The following is a 14,893-nucleotide window of genomic DNA, read 5'->3' as shown; positions in this document are numbered from 1 at the left end:
CCTGGTCCGCACGGCAAGCCCGCTAATAGATCCCAGGAACCCAGGGGGCTGCCTCTCAGTCGACTCACCCCATACTCAGCATTCCCCACCCCACCTCACATGCTCAGTGCTGGGCTTCCCATGTCACCCCGTCTATGACCAGGCCTACCTTTCAACTCTGCCAGGCTGGAAAATGGATTTGACAGAACAGTGCCCTCCTCTCCATGGTGACCATATTGTACCATCAGTCTCAAAGGCCTAATAGTTCCAAGTGTTCTCATGGGACAATGGAAACCTAATATTAGAAAGTGAGCCAGTCTCAAAATATCCAGGACATGTGTTTGCCATGTTGATTACCAGCCCCCCTCACTGTAGCCGAACCTCTCTTTAGGCAAGGCGGAGTATTCCTTTGGGATCAGGAGTGAGAAGTATGTTGCGGCTGGGGGTGGGGAGAGTATTGCATATGTGAAATCACATTTGGCAACGGAAAGAGTTCCAATATAAGGAGCTATTTTTAGATTTGGGTATATCGAATTTGCTTAAACTGAGGCACACCAGTATCCAGTTTGCAACCCCTTCATTTGAGGTTTTCTTCTCCGAGTATCCTTGGTGTTGGAATTCAACTGCGCACACTGTCATTTACACTCCTTCCCGATGGAGATGAGGTACAGGGTGGCACAGCGGAGTGAACAGAACCTTAGCATTGGCCTGGGTTTGAATCTCTGCGCTGCCACTTCTCAGCCAGGTAACCTTATACATCTTATAGGCTGCTTTTGCCTCTGAGCCTGGATGGAGTTGAGAGGGGTAGGGGCGGGGTACAGCAGTATTCTTTCTCAACAGATCGTATGAGAGGATTAATCAGGTCATGTTCCTAAGTCACTGAGCATTTGCTGTGGCACAGGAGAGAGGAGACCATGAGATTCTCTCTCCCTAAGACTCTGCCTCAGAAGTTCTTAAAAAATAACATCTGCCAGCTTAGGGAGCACATCTGCCTGTTCCCCAGCACACCATTAGGCTCTGCTAACCTGAGCACATCCTGATTTTGCAAATTATCTTAACCAGGGCTCCCCTTATCCCAGATGAGCCCCTCCTTCTGAGTTCTGAACTCCGGCAGACAATGGAACTGCAAGATTACAGCAGACCAAGGTATCTTCGTGTGAACCCCCGCTGCTCACTGCCTCCCTGCACCCAGGCATAGCTAGCCCCAGCACTCTCGGAAGTCACAGAATCCTAGAATCATAGGGCTGGGAATGTCCTTAGAGGCCTTCTGCATCCAGCTCCCTGTGATACAAATGGGGGAACTGAGACTAGGAGAGGCATCACTTACTCAAGGTCGCAGAGCTGGTTGGTGGCAGAACCAGCATGAGAGCCGGATTCTTAGGATTCTTATCTTCTCTCTCTTCCATTTCCCTTGGAGAGTGGCAGGTCTGGCCACCCTGAGAGCCTGCATTCCGCCCAAGTAAGGACTGTATCCCTCATTAGTCCACTCCCAGAGTGCTGAGTAAGTGGTGTTGGCCGATGACTGAGAAAATTCTTCACAAAGGAAGATTTTAAAGGAGTGCTGGAAGCCTCATGGTCTTCCATCTTTGTCTTTGGGAGGCAGTGTGGTGCCAGGAAAGAATGTGGACCTGGAGCCAAGACACTTGGTTTCTGTAAAATCCAGCAAGCTCACATAGACAAAATGATCAGCACAGTCACTTGAGTTGGGCTTAGGGCATGTACAAGATAGTGGAGGCCATTATCTGGAATATTGGTTCTGATTCTGCTGCTGCGCGACCTTGGGCAAGTCAACAGACCTCTCAGCGTCTCAGTTGTCTGGAGAATAGGAACAATAACACATCCCCAGCCTAACTCCCAGGGGAATCAGTGATTGCAAATATTTCACAGGACTTCACAGAGGAGACACTTGAGAGATGAGATGATCTTACTACAAGTTCAAGGATGAGACAGGAATTCCAGGTTGAGGGACCCACAAGACAACAGTGATACAGGGAGGAAATTATGGAATAGAGAAAAAGGTCCCTTTGTGTGGTCACTTTCTGAGGCTCCTATGTACACACAGCTAACCATCACTCTCCAGCCCCCGTTGTCACCTAAGGACTGGGCTCCCCGGGGGAACCAATATTTATGGTGCTCTTACTCCTTGCCCCACATGTAGCATACCTTATTTAATCCTCACCTCAGCCTCGGTGGGGTTTACATTATTCCTACAGATGAAGGCCAACTGCCTCAAAGTCACGCAGGTTGAGAATGGGGAGGCACTGGAGTTAAACCCCAACATGCCGGGTTCCTGGCATATCTTTCTGTGAGTCACAGGCTTAAATATCAGTCTTCCAGGTTCTCTGCAAATCCAGACAGTCATCCTCACCCCTATCTTGCACCCAGCTTCAGTGCCCAGAGTCCCACTCCGCTGGAAGGATTTCCGGCAAGTCAATGTCCTTGTCAAGACTCAGGAGCAGGACTTAACCTGACTCCTTGGACACAGATGACAGGTGTTTGTAAAACCTCTGAAATCATGTGCAAGTCTGTTATGTGCGTGCATGTGTGTGTAGCAGTCTCTCGCTCTCATCAGATATTCAAGGAGGGCTGTGCCCCAATATAGTTAGAAACCTCCAGGCTCCACAACCCTCTGCAGGGACCAGTTCCTCGTCCCTCAACCTTAACACTATGGAGAGCCCTGCCAACTCCAGGTAAGAAATGCAGCTCACCTGAGCACCTACTAGCTCCAGGCTCTGCCACAGACTGGCAGAGGAAAACCTATAACTCCTTCAAGCCTCAGGAAGCTTAAATCAAATCTTGACAGACTCAATGCCCTCCTGCAGGTGTTTCTTTCTGTTCCATCCTCTGTGGAGATGGAGATCTAAACAGGAAGAGCCTGGTAAACTCCTGGAGTCCAGTAGGGCGAAGTGGGAGTGAGGGGCAAGCTGGCATTTGGGCTTCTGGAGTCATCCAAGGTGGCGTGTGTTGTGAGATGAGCAGCTGGCCCTGGGCTGTAGGTGCTGACAGAGCACAGAGGATCTGCCCTTCCCCCTCAGGTTTGGGCAGATGAGGAGTGAGTGACAGCAGCAGGTCTGAGCCAAGTGGCCTTAAGGGGCTCTCAGGCCTCTTCAGCCACCATAGAGGCCCCGGAAATACCAGGGCTGGGAGGGGTGATGGGGGAACAGAGGCCTAACCTCCTATCACTTGGGTGCCTGCCAGGTCATCCTTCAGCCTTGGCCACACTCGCCAGCAGGCACCCTTCACTGTCGTTAGACCCCTGCCAGGCCTTGAGCTTGCTCTTCTATCGGGCTCCAACACCATGCTCAGAAAGACCCTGTATGTTTTTCAAATTAATGCAATTAAGAGCATTAAAGTTTGCGAACGATAGAGTTTTTCATTTTCCTTTTATTTGATTAGAGAAATTCCCACCGCACAGTTCCTCCAAATGAAACCCAGACCCGAGGCCCATTGTTCCGGGGGCTTCCATGAGAATGTGTTACCTTTCAATCTCACACACTAATGTGTTTAGCGTTACAGTCCCCCCCGGGCGGCTGCAGGAAGGATCTGGAGCCTTGATTAAAGCAGCTTTTGCTGGGCAGGAATGTGGGCTCCTCCGCCTGGGAGTCGCAGAGGGGCTGGGTGTTTGCTCGACAGAGCCTCTGCTCACATGGCCAGCTGGCCAGGGACTGGGCTCGAGGGCAGTTGTGCCTGGCTGTAATTAGACATTTTCCCCTCTCTCTTGCCTTTCCTCACGGACCTCCTCCTCCACCACGTCTTGTCCCAATACATTCACATGTGGCAATACAATACCCTCTTGTGTGCATGCGCGTGTGCATGCGCGTGTGCATGCGCGTGTGCGCACACACAGACCCACGCAGACACACACTCTCTGTCAATCCTCTCCTCCTGTCTTTATTGTCCTCCTCTGTCCTTTTCCTCCTCTCCTCTTTCGCATCGTCTGTCCCTGGCTGCTGCTATGCTTCCCAGCAGCCTCTCCACAGTCAGCTCTGTCCAGAGGCAGATTCAAGAAATCACACTGCTCCTCCCTTGTTCAGGCCCAAAGCTCCAAGGTGAAGAGCAGAATTAGAGCCAAAAGTGAAAAATTGATTAGAGGAATATGTAAGGAAGGCCTGGGAGAGGGAGGAGAGAGGGTCATAACCTCTGTTAAAAAAACGCGACTAGTGCCAAATTTAAACAGGATGTTAAGTCTATACCCCTCCCACCCCAAATCACCAAAGGCTCAGCCCTGGGAGGCCCAGGCTCCTTCCTCTTCCAACTGGGAGGCCCCAGGAAGGCCTGGCTGGGCAATCTGCATTCTGCCAATGCCCTGGAAGATGACCATTCATGTCCTGCAGACCTTCACCAGCCCAAGCCAGGGTCCTAAGAGACACCTTCAGGGCCTGGCCCAAATTAAGCAAAACCAAAAAACAATAGGGCTTGTGAGCCAGAAACGGAACTAAAAATAAGCCCGTCAACTCTCAGAGGCCTCACTCCTGGGTCCCAAGGAGTTGGGGGAAGGCTTGGGAGAGAAACGTGATCCATTTTCACCCCCACTCCAAAGCTGCTGGACTCTGCTGCATTCCTAGATGCCTTGCAGTCATTCCACAAACATCCATGGAGGCCCAGCCTCCAAGAGCAAAGAGGGCACTGGAAGGCTCAGAAAGGTGTGCTCTCCTTCCCCAGGGTAGTTGAAGAAGTTCAGGGCTTAAGTATTTCTAGTTGTACTGGTGACAACACTCTCTAAGGCAGGGGTCCCCAACCCCCAGGCTGCGGTACAGGTTGGTGGCCTGTTAGGAACCGCGCTACACAGCAGGAGGTAAGTGGCGGGTGGGTGAAGCTTCATCTGTATTTGCAGCCGCTCCCCACCTCTAGCATCACCACCTCAGCTCCACCCAAGATCATCAGGCATTAGATTCTCATAGGAGCACTGGTTCTTGGTGCCAAAATGTTTGGGGATCGCTGCTCTAAGGAAGAGGTGTCACCCCTAGACCATGACCTGGACTATCAGGGACCAACCTATACTTACAGATAGAAAGCCCCCTGGCCCCACTGAACCAAGAGAGGGTCCTAACACAGACTGAGCCTTCCCCACAATCCCTCTTCCAGGCCGCTGCAAAACTCCACACCTGGTTGTTTCTATGTACAAATCCCAAGCCATTCACATGCTCAGATCTACTTTTTAAGAAGCTGCTCTGTGGAGAGTAGAGGCAGGGAGGCTGATGCCTACCTGGGGAAAGAGAAAATGGCGACTGAATTAAAGCTATGGTGGAGGGTAAGGAGAAGGGGAGGACAGAGGGATGACTCAGCCAGTTCAGAACCAGATCCCCTGCCTCCCACCTGGGCTGCTGCCTCATTTATTCTACTACATCCCTGGGGAGGAAAGTACCCCCACATGGGCTGGAAACGCTGAGGGACTGATTTGCAAGGCTAAGTAAGGGGAGTTCACTATCCTTTTGTTCATGCAGACATTCACTCAGGCAATACTTGGCCGATGAGATAAATCCACCTACACCTTTAAGCTGTACCTCCCCCACTCAGGGCCCAGAAGGTCTAACCCTTGGATCAGTCCCAGGGTTCTGCTGCAAACATCTGCCAGGGCCAACAGCCCCCAGGGAGCAGGTACATAATGTGAACTGCATTTAGATGAAGAAGGAGTTGGAGAAGGCAGCATGAGGGAATCTGGATTGCAGTGGAAACTGCTCAGGAATTTGGCTTCATGTCTAAGTTGATTCTTCCTAGACAATCACCTGAACGTAGGTATCTCCCAGTTACTCGAGCTGTGGAGAAGATTGGGGAGGGGTTAAATGATAGCCAAGGTGAATAATCCAGAGACTATTTCTGATCTTTCCTGTTGTACTTTGCCAGTTGGCTTTTTCTTCTTTTGCTGGGAAACTTGCTTCCCTAAGCAGGATTTTCTTTAACTATTTTTCAAAATGTACTCATGATTTCCAACCACGAACAATGCTTCCCCAAGATGACCAAGGCTTGGCTTTATCCTGAGCTCCATTCAAACCACAAAGACAGAAAGCAGGGAGTGGGGATGGGGATTAACAGAGATAGTGCTGGGGTCCAGGCACCCTTACTGAGGGGTCAGAATTCACTGTGGACAAGCCGCAGAATGAGAAAACTACCAGTGGAGATTCTAGCCCTGAGACCAGTGACTGTCCACCCTGTCGCTGTAAGGTCCTGCAAGGACATGGCCATAAGACATGCTTAGGCCTTAGTAGCAGGTTGGTGGGAAGAAGAGGAATAAGCTTGAATTATATGGGCTTGGAGTGAGGAGTAGTGGCCTGGGTGACAAGCCATCTCCCAAAGGAGATAGGGAGTAGGAGCCTGATTATGATTTCCAAGGGATTATGGAAACCTCAGTCTAATCTAACCAGTGCCCATGTTCCTGTAAAGCTGCCAGCGCAGAGTGTCAGAATCATCCAGGGGCCACTTAGGAACCAGTGCCCATGCCCTGGGGTCTTCTGTGGCACCAGGAGAGGGGGATGGGCAAGGTTCTCTATCCTATGTACATCACTCTAGCCCCTTTAGGTCACAATCCAAAAGGTACTACAGCAAAGATTCTTCTCTGAGTTTCAATTTTCATGGAAATGAACCGTTTTATCTCAAAACACGGGGAAGGAGGGAGGAATTCATCCCCTTTCCTTAATGCGGATGGACAAAATCCCCTTTGCTTCTTGCTTTAAAAAAAGAAATCCAAATGTTGCTGCCATTTGCTCTGTCGGATGCCAACCGATACCTCTGAAAGCAGGATGAGTAAATCCAGAAGAATGCTTGCAGCTACTCTGCCTGGGCCCCAGGGGAGCTGCTTCACCACCCCTTGTGGTTGCCCAGGGGCTTGGGAAGAACCAGAGCAGAGCTGGGGAGCAGCCTGACTTAGAAGAATGTGATCACCTTGAGGAGGAGGCCCAGAACTCTTTGAGCCAAAAGTCCAATGTCCTCAGGAAGGGTTTCACAAATACTGTCTTATTAGCTTATTGCCAAAGTTGCAGCCCAGGCCTGATGTGCTCAACATCAGTGCGCAGATGAGTCCAGAAGTGCACTCTGCCTACAAATCCTTAGCCTTGTGTTCAGCATCAATCCTAGCATTGACTGACGGAGTTCTTACTCTGTACCAGGTGTTTACCCGACTACCTCACTAGCGATCCTGAGAGTAGGTATTAGCATTAGCCCCATTTTGCAGATTGTGGTACTGATGCTCTGAGAATTTAGGTAACCTCGTTTAGGTTGTACAGCTAATAAGTGGCAGAGTCATGATTTAAACCCACGTGTCTGATTCCTAAGACTGTGCTCTTCACTTTCAAATTATTCCATGCCCGATTTGGGTTCTGGTCCACCTTACCAGGCTTCTCTGCTCCACTCCTCATGTTGACATTACAGTTCAGCCTCTTAAATGCACCTTGTCCTTTCTGTCTCCTAGACTGTCTTCTCTACCTGGCGCACCACTCACCTTGACCTCCAATGATGGCCTTCTATGCTGACGCCTGAGCCCACCTCATCGGATATATTTAATGAGGTCCTGAGTGGTTAAGAACGAAGTGGGTAAACTGTATTTGGCCTCTGCTGCTGCTTTCCACTCCACGACTTGGCATCCTGTTCAGAAACAGCTAACAAAAGTGACCATTGGGCACTATCACCACTACCTTCAGAACCAGCTTCTATACCCTCATCCACTGCCTCTCTCCTTCAGATGCTGCCTGAGCTGTAGGCTCTCCATAAAATCACAAGGGACCATCAGTGTGGCAGCCTTGGAGAATCTCTGCAGGCTTTGTTGCTGAACTACTTCTCGACTCCCTCTCAGCCTCCTCCTTACAGTGTCTCACCACAGTCCAAAGCCCCTATAGCCCAGACCTGGCCCAGAGGATGGCCTCCCAAATCCATGTGTCCCAAAGGTACAATCAGACAACACCACCCTTACTGATGAAATCTCTATCTCTGATTAAAGTATTGTCTATTTCTCCCTTTAATTCTGTCAGTGTTTGCTTCATGGGTTTGAAGCACTGTTACTAGCTGCATACGTGGTTATGAGTTTTCCCTTCCTGATGAATTGACTCATCTGCCATTATAAAACGTCCCTCTGTATCTCTTTGTCTTGAAGTCTATTTTATCTGATATTAATATAGCCTCTCCAGTTTTTGAATGTACATCATTTTTCAATAATTTATGTTCAACTTATCTGTGTCTTTATATTTAGAGTACATCTCTTATAGACTGCAAATAGTTAGGTTTTTAAAATCTGTTATAATAATCTCTGCCTTTTAATTGAAATGTTTAGTCCATTAACACTTAATGTAATTACCGATATGGTTGAATTTAGTTTTATTTGCCCCCTCTGTTTTCTATTTCTCTATTTCTCCCTCCCTGACTTCTTTTGGATTTTTAGAATTCCATTTAAATTTATCTGTTGGATTTGTAGCTATACCTCTTTGCATTAATTTTTTAATGATTGCCCCGGGGATTACAATACATGTCCTTAACTTTTCACAGTCCACTTAGGGTTACTATTTCATGTAAAATGTAGAAACCTCACAACCACAGAAGTCCATTATTCCCTACCCCCATCTTTTAGGTTATAGTTATCATATGTATTTCATCTACATACATTATAAAACCCACAAGGCAATGTTATAATTTTTGCTTCAAACAGTCATACGAACTTTAGAGCAATTAACAGGGTTTATTTCCAAAGGGAACCTCAAAATTAGGGGAGGCCCTTCTTCGGAAACTGATTCAGCTCATTGTTAGAAAAGGGAACCTGGATCTTTCAATGTTCCTTCCCTCCTTTCTAACTGAAGGTGAATTCTGGGTCCATAGGGCAGAACTACAGCTGATTCATCCTTTATCTTGTCTTTAAGAGTCTTGACTGAGTCTCCTGAGACTTGATCATCAGACCTAAAGTTCTTTTCACTGTTTCCTAGAGGTCCTTGAGCATTCGAACATGATAACCCAGAATTCCCAGAGTGAATATGCAGATTAAGCCTCCCCAGTGTCTTATCTTCCTCTGTCCTCTCTCATAAGGGGCACTTTCTCTCGTGTTATTACTAATTTTTTTTTTTTCTCATCTCTTCTCCAAGGTTATAAATCCTGAAGGTAAGAAATCAGGTCTTGTGCATAGTAGGTACATAGACATCTTTGCTGAATGAACAAATGAACCCCAAATGCGTTTCCTGGCACCTCTGAGGATAGTTGAGCAGAGAAGGGAAAGTGTGCAGGGGAAGAGAAGGAGGTCCACATGCATCTATCTCTGGAGTGGTGGGAAATCATTTCCAGGGGCAGCGGGTATAGCCAAAAACATCACTATAGATTGATGGGGGAAATTGCAGAGAGTTTGGGATTGACGCTGATGAAATGTTAACATGGGAGTTGAGAATGCGAAGCCTGCAAAGTGGAACAGGGGAGGCTACCAGGCCAAGATATGTGGGTGGAACCAGGATTTTTAGCACACTCACATGTACCTGGAGGAAGTGTGTGCTGGGCCACCCAGAGCTGCTGACACTGCAGCCGGGAGAGCTGAAGCTTTTTAGAGAAACCATTAGTCTGGTGACAGGGAGAAGAATGTAAAAGCCGCCAGGGCCAGGGTAAGCACAGGGGCGGCCCACCGGGCTGGCCGCACCATAAGGAAAGCAAATGGAGGTAATTCATCTGAGTACTTCTAGGAGGCACTGGCGAGTCAGGGTTCATGGTGGGGGAGGGGGGGCTGGCCAGAAAAGGCCCTTTGTGTAGGAACTAAGGGGCCTGGAAGTATAGCTTCACCTAAGCCTCAGGAGTAAGAAGAGTGTCCTGGCGAGACAACGTTCCAGAGGTCAGAGTAAAAGAGGAGGGTATGACTAGAAGGAGGTGAAACTGGGAGTGCCTCTGAGTCATGCCCTCAGCCTACACCAAGCTAATTGAATAACATGAGACCTGCAATACCTAATTTCATATGAAATGTGATAATCAAGTAATGGGGCAGATTTTTGCATGTGGCTTGTAGAAAAACTGAGAAGGAGGAGAGATGGAGCTGGAACAAGCTGCAGCACGTTTCAGCCCATAAGAGCCAGTTAGCCGGTCTGTCGGGCGTTGCCAGCTGGGGTGAATGAAATGCCTGTTGTTTCAAGGCAGGGAAAACGAGTGACCGTTATTTGGAGTAAGGAATTTATATCTAACATGGTGTGAGGTTAAACAAATCTACAAATAAGACTTGACCTGTTATATAACCTTAAGTGTTTTGGGCCAGCATAAGAAGGGGGAGAGGAAGGCATGAGTGCTTGTGAGAACCTACTGTGTGCACATCCCCGTGGCAAGCTGGCTGCCTGGGAAGGGCAACACTGGAACTCACTGAAAGACTCAGGGCATTGTGGAATTTTAAGACCACTGGAATTTTCCCGTTTTACAATACAGAATGGTTGGCTCTTTAATGCATTAAATTTCTTTCTAACACCACATGGTAAGCATGATTACAAAAAGACAGTGTGAGGCCCTCCATTATGTTTCCGGGGATTCAAGCCAAGAAGAGTGTGAACCCCAAGCCCAACCCCTTCCCCAAAAGGAAACGTCTGGGTATTTGCAAATGTACTTCTTCCAGTCCGGTCTAGCTGCAGCTTCCTTGCCTACATGCAAGGCAACTGCCCTCTCTAGTTGGTTAAAGGCCCGCACAAACTGAATCTTGGAAGAATTCAAAGCAAATCAAATAACTCCTGAAGGCCTCCTCCAACAGAGGAATCAGGGCCACTGCCCCAAACCTTTCTCTCCCATGACGATCTCTTGGCTCATCAACAAACCTGGTGAGCTCTTTCTTGGCTGGGTGACTATCCAGTTCCGTAAGGTAACCCTGCTTCTCTGCCCGGTATAGGAGACAACAGGGTTTATTCCATGTCTTTATGTCCTTTTCTGAACTCTACGATGTGAATAGTTCTGCCTAGACACTGAAAGTTTAGGTACATCCTGGTTGAATCTCCTAAGTTGGACTTTAAAACAAAGGAATTACTGAATTCCTGGTAAATCGCCAAGTCACAGAAGAGTCAACTACAACTTTATTAAACAACTAAAGTAAGCATTTTGCCTAATTACAGGTGTAAGGCATGGTTGTCTTTCTGGTTCTAGCAGCCCATCCCTGCTCCTCGAGCAGAGGTAGGTGAGCCTCATGCTGCCTCTGGACCTCAATCATCTCTCCATGTTGTCTGTTTCTGTCTTCTTTATCTGCCCATGTTGCCTGGCGCCTGGAGACCCCATTTCTATTTTCTTAATACCTGGTGATTATATTTCAATGCTTGGCTGCAGAATTGGCACAGAGCTCATGAGAGCTTTTCTGCTGCCAATTCTCACCCCCCATCTCTCATCACATCACCCTCAGCTGGCTTGTACTTCTGCTCTCTCCACAGTCACTGTGCTGGGCTTACTCTCCCGAGCTATGTCCAGTGTCTCTCAGGGCCCACTCAGGATTCTGGTCGGACTCAGCTTCCTTCAGGCCGAAGCCACCTTACTGCCCTCACTTGTGGTGGTTCTAAAGGCCAGGCTATTGCCGTACAAGGCTTTTGTGACAGAGCTCTTCTGCCAAGCTTGGTGGTCAGGGCTGACAGTTGTCATTTTGACACCTGCATTTTTATTTGGACACATGCATGTTTATTTTTGGTTGTCATTACATATCAGTCCTGCAATTATATACCTCAATTGCTTTCTGATTTGTCTATTGGCAAAAAAATTCTTGCAGCATAGCCTTATTGCAATGACCATCATAATTATTCTGAGCCATTAATTCATAAGTACTATCACTAGTACTTCAATAGTTAACCAAATATTAGTATACTTTGTTTAATAATTAGAATAATTAATAATGATTCATTTTTAAAATATCATCATCAGTCTAGGCCTCTGCTCAACTACCTGAGGGCTTTGCCCAGCTCTTATAAGTGGCACCTGTGACAACTGGTCACACGTGCAACTCTGACCCCGGTGTGGCTGGAGCCTTTTGTTTCTTGTTTGTCACTGAATGTTCATATTGTGCCCTAGTACCCACCACTTCCTGTACCTCCTCCCCTTGGCTCTCCTGGTGTTACATGACCATGGGGAGCTGCCCACACATGTGTATCACACAAGTATAGGTCAATGGGTGACCACTGGAAAACAAAGGAGAAAAATGAAAAATGCTCAGTATTCCTGAAGTCTTTGTTAGGTGAAAACTCCACAGTCACATTATATTTTCAGTGTGTATGAGGGTGGGCCATCACACATTAGCGTACCACCTAATTTTTCCAGGTACGGAACCGTGAGGAGAAGGGCCTGGGACATGCCTTCAGAGTACAAAGCCCCGTCTTTGATACTCACATCCTCCCTAACAGGTACTCAGGGAGGTACTGTCCCAGTTTATAGACAAGGAAACTGAGACCTAGAGAGATTACGTGACGTGCCTCCAGCCACACAGCAGATGGAACCAGGAAGAAAATCTGGGTCTTCAGTCTCTCCAGCCAGGCTTTTTCTGTTTTGTTTTCTGAAACAGGTAAAACTCAAACTCAACTCTCTCTCTCTCTCTTTCTCCCCCATCTCGCTCGTGTGCGCGCATTTCTGGGGAGACGTATGGCAGGTTCCCAATTGTTGTGAGAAGTAGGAGAGGCAAAAAATCACACCAGCTAAGTGAGTTTGGGGCAGTGACAAAGGAACTCCCTTTGCTTTCCAGAGGCTACTAAAGAAGCAGGGGCGGGGCTTAGCTAGGGAAGGGAAGAGAGGATGGAATCACTTGCAAAACCCTAATAAATCTGCAGGCCCAGCTGTTCCTCATCTGATGATCCTCTAGGGAAAGTGTGAAATAGTAGAGATGCTGACGGGCCTGGGGGGCCCCTTCAAAGGCAACCCGGTTTTCCCAAGGACCCAGAGCAGGGGTGGAAAGTGTCCGGAAACGTCTGAAGGGTGTTTGTTGGAGTTGGGAGGCCTGGGCCCCCAGAGGCCATATGCACACATGGAGTTGTGCCTGGGAACGCCTGGAGCCTGGAAGTTCTGGAAGGGTGGTCAAATCTTTGTCTCCCAGACTGCAAAAGCCAGGCTGAGAGAGCCGGAGTTTGAATCCCAGCTCCACTGTTTCCTGACTGAGTGGAATATTTAACCTCTTCGAACTTCATTTTTGTCACTTGTAAAATGAGGATAATAATCCTCCCTTCGGGTGGCTGTGAAGATTAAATGTGCTAATGTATGTAAAGCTCCTGGCATGTGACAGGTGCTCTATCAAGGTTCTTTCCTTTTCCTTCTCTTTCCTCCTTCCCCGCCCCAGGGAATCAAGAAGGGGTTGGGCCATACTCACACCTGAGGCCAAGCCCAAGGAGAAGGAGGAAGACCCCCACCCTCAAGTTTCCCCACCCCTCATACTCCCCACCCACCCCAGGCACTCAGAGCTGGGTGTGGACGGGGTGGGTCTGTCAGAGCATCGTCCCCACTTCCCTTGTCTCAGAAGCGACACCTCCTGCAGTGGGTAGGCCACCAGGGTAGCAGTGAAACTGCAGAGCTGCAGCCCCTCCTGACCTTGACCACTCCCTCTAGACAGAAGCTATGAAGGGAAAGGGGGCGGAGGATGGGGAACTAGGCTTGGACTAGAGGCTTTCATCCAGAGAATGAGCTACTGCCCCCAAGGCAAAGGGCACCATCTCTGTGGCTGAGGATTCTGGCCCAAGTTGAAAAGCCTTTCACTGGGTTCTGACTTCTGTATTCCTGAGAGCATAGTCATCAATCCTCCCAGCAGACAGCCCAACCACAAGCCCAGCCTCAAACAGCAGGCCCAGTGGGCCCAGAGGGATCAGCTGCCCGCCAGCTGTAAGGACAACGGTCCTCGGAGCATCCCGGACTACTTGAGCTCACACAGTCCAAGCCAAGAGTCTCTCTGCCCTGGCACCAGTTTGTGAAAGCCCTGCATTCCCCCAGGGAACCTGAATTAGACAGTCCTGGGTGCCAGACCTTTACCCATTGCGAACTCCGTGGAACCCCTCTAAGTGAGGGTTCTCCATCTGTAAAATGCTAACACTCATTGAAGTGTTGTGAAGATGGCTGAGATCATCCTCCCAAGCCCGCCCTGAGAGCTCTACTCATGTTAATCCCCTTCCTGCATTTTTCTTCTTCTCCTCTTTGATTTTTCTCTTTCCTTGTCTCTTTGGCCTTCCTTCAGCTCTAAATCTCACCTCAGCACTTTCTTCAGGCTGGCTGCTTTTCTCCTTTCCACAAGTCAAACAGCAGAGGTGGGGAGGTTGTAGGAAAAGCTTTAGAATTCGGATGCTGGGGACTCCGTGCTCACAGGTCTGGCCATGCTGGGCTCGCTCAGCCTGGGCTGTCTGCTCCTGAGCAGATCCTGGTACTGACCTCAGCTTCTCTTTCTCTTCTCCCTCCTTCTGCCAGCTTCTGCCCGACTCGAAATGGGAGAGAAGTCAAGAGAGAGCAGGGTGAGATGGGGAGCAGAGGTGATAGCCCTCTTGAAAGAAACATCAGCGAAGGCTGCAGGAAGTAAAAATGGCATGACCCCCTTAAGTCACAGAATAATCAGGAGCAAGTCAGTCCATCTGCTCCCCTCCCTGTCACTCTCTGCCTCATCCCAGCCCCAGAAGGAAGTCCTCTCTCATATCTAACTCATACCTTTCCTGCCTACTTCCTTTTGGTCCATGTGGGTGATGCTACTCTCACCATCCCTCCACGGGCACCTCCTCCATAGGCCTTCTCCTCAATTCCATTCAGCTCAGAGGCCCAGGGGAGTGAAAGAGAACTTTAAGGGGATGTTTAAAGTTTGGCTTCTCATCACCACATCTCAGCTGAGTCCATAAAACTGTCATATAAAGCCCATTGGCCAGCCAGCTGCCCTCAGCCTCAGGGGACTCCTTGTTCTATGATTGGCCTCAATTCAGACACCAGCTGGATGTAGGAACTCGCTGGCTTTTATGAAGACATGTTAATGAGAAGCATCTCTTTCCTTCTATCTTGT

This window comes from Pteropus alecto, unplaced genomic scaffold, assembly GCF_000325575.1.
Source record: "Pteropus alecto unplaced genomic scaffold, ASM32557v1 scaffold88, whole genome shotgun sequence".
Taxonomy (NCBI): Eukaryota; Metazoa; Chordata; class Mammalia; order Chiroptera; family Pteropodidae; genus Pteropus; species Pteropus alecto.
The sequence above is the reverse complement of the archived record's forward strand: the minus strand, read 5'-3'. Positions refer to the sequence as shown.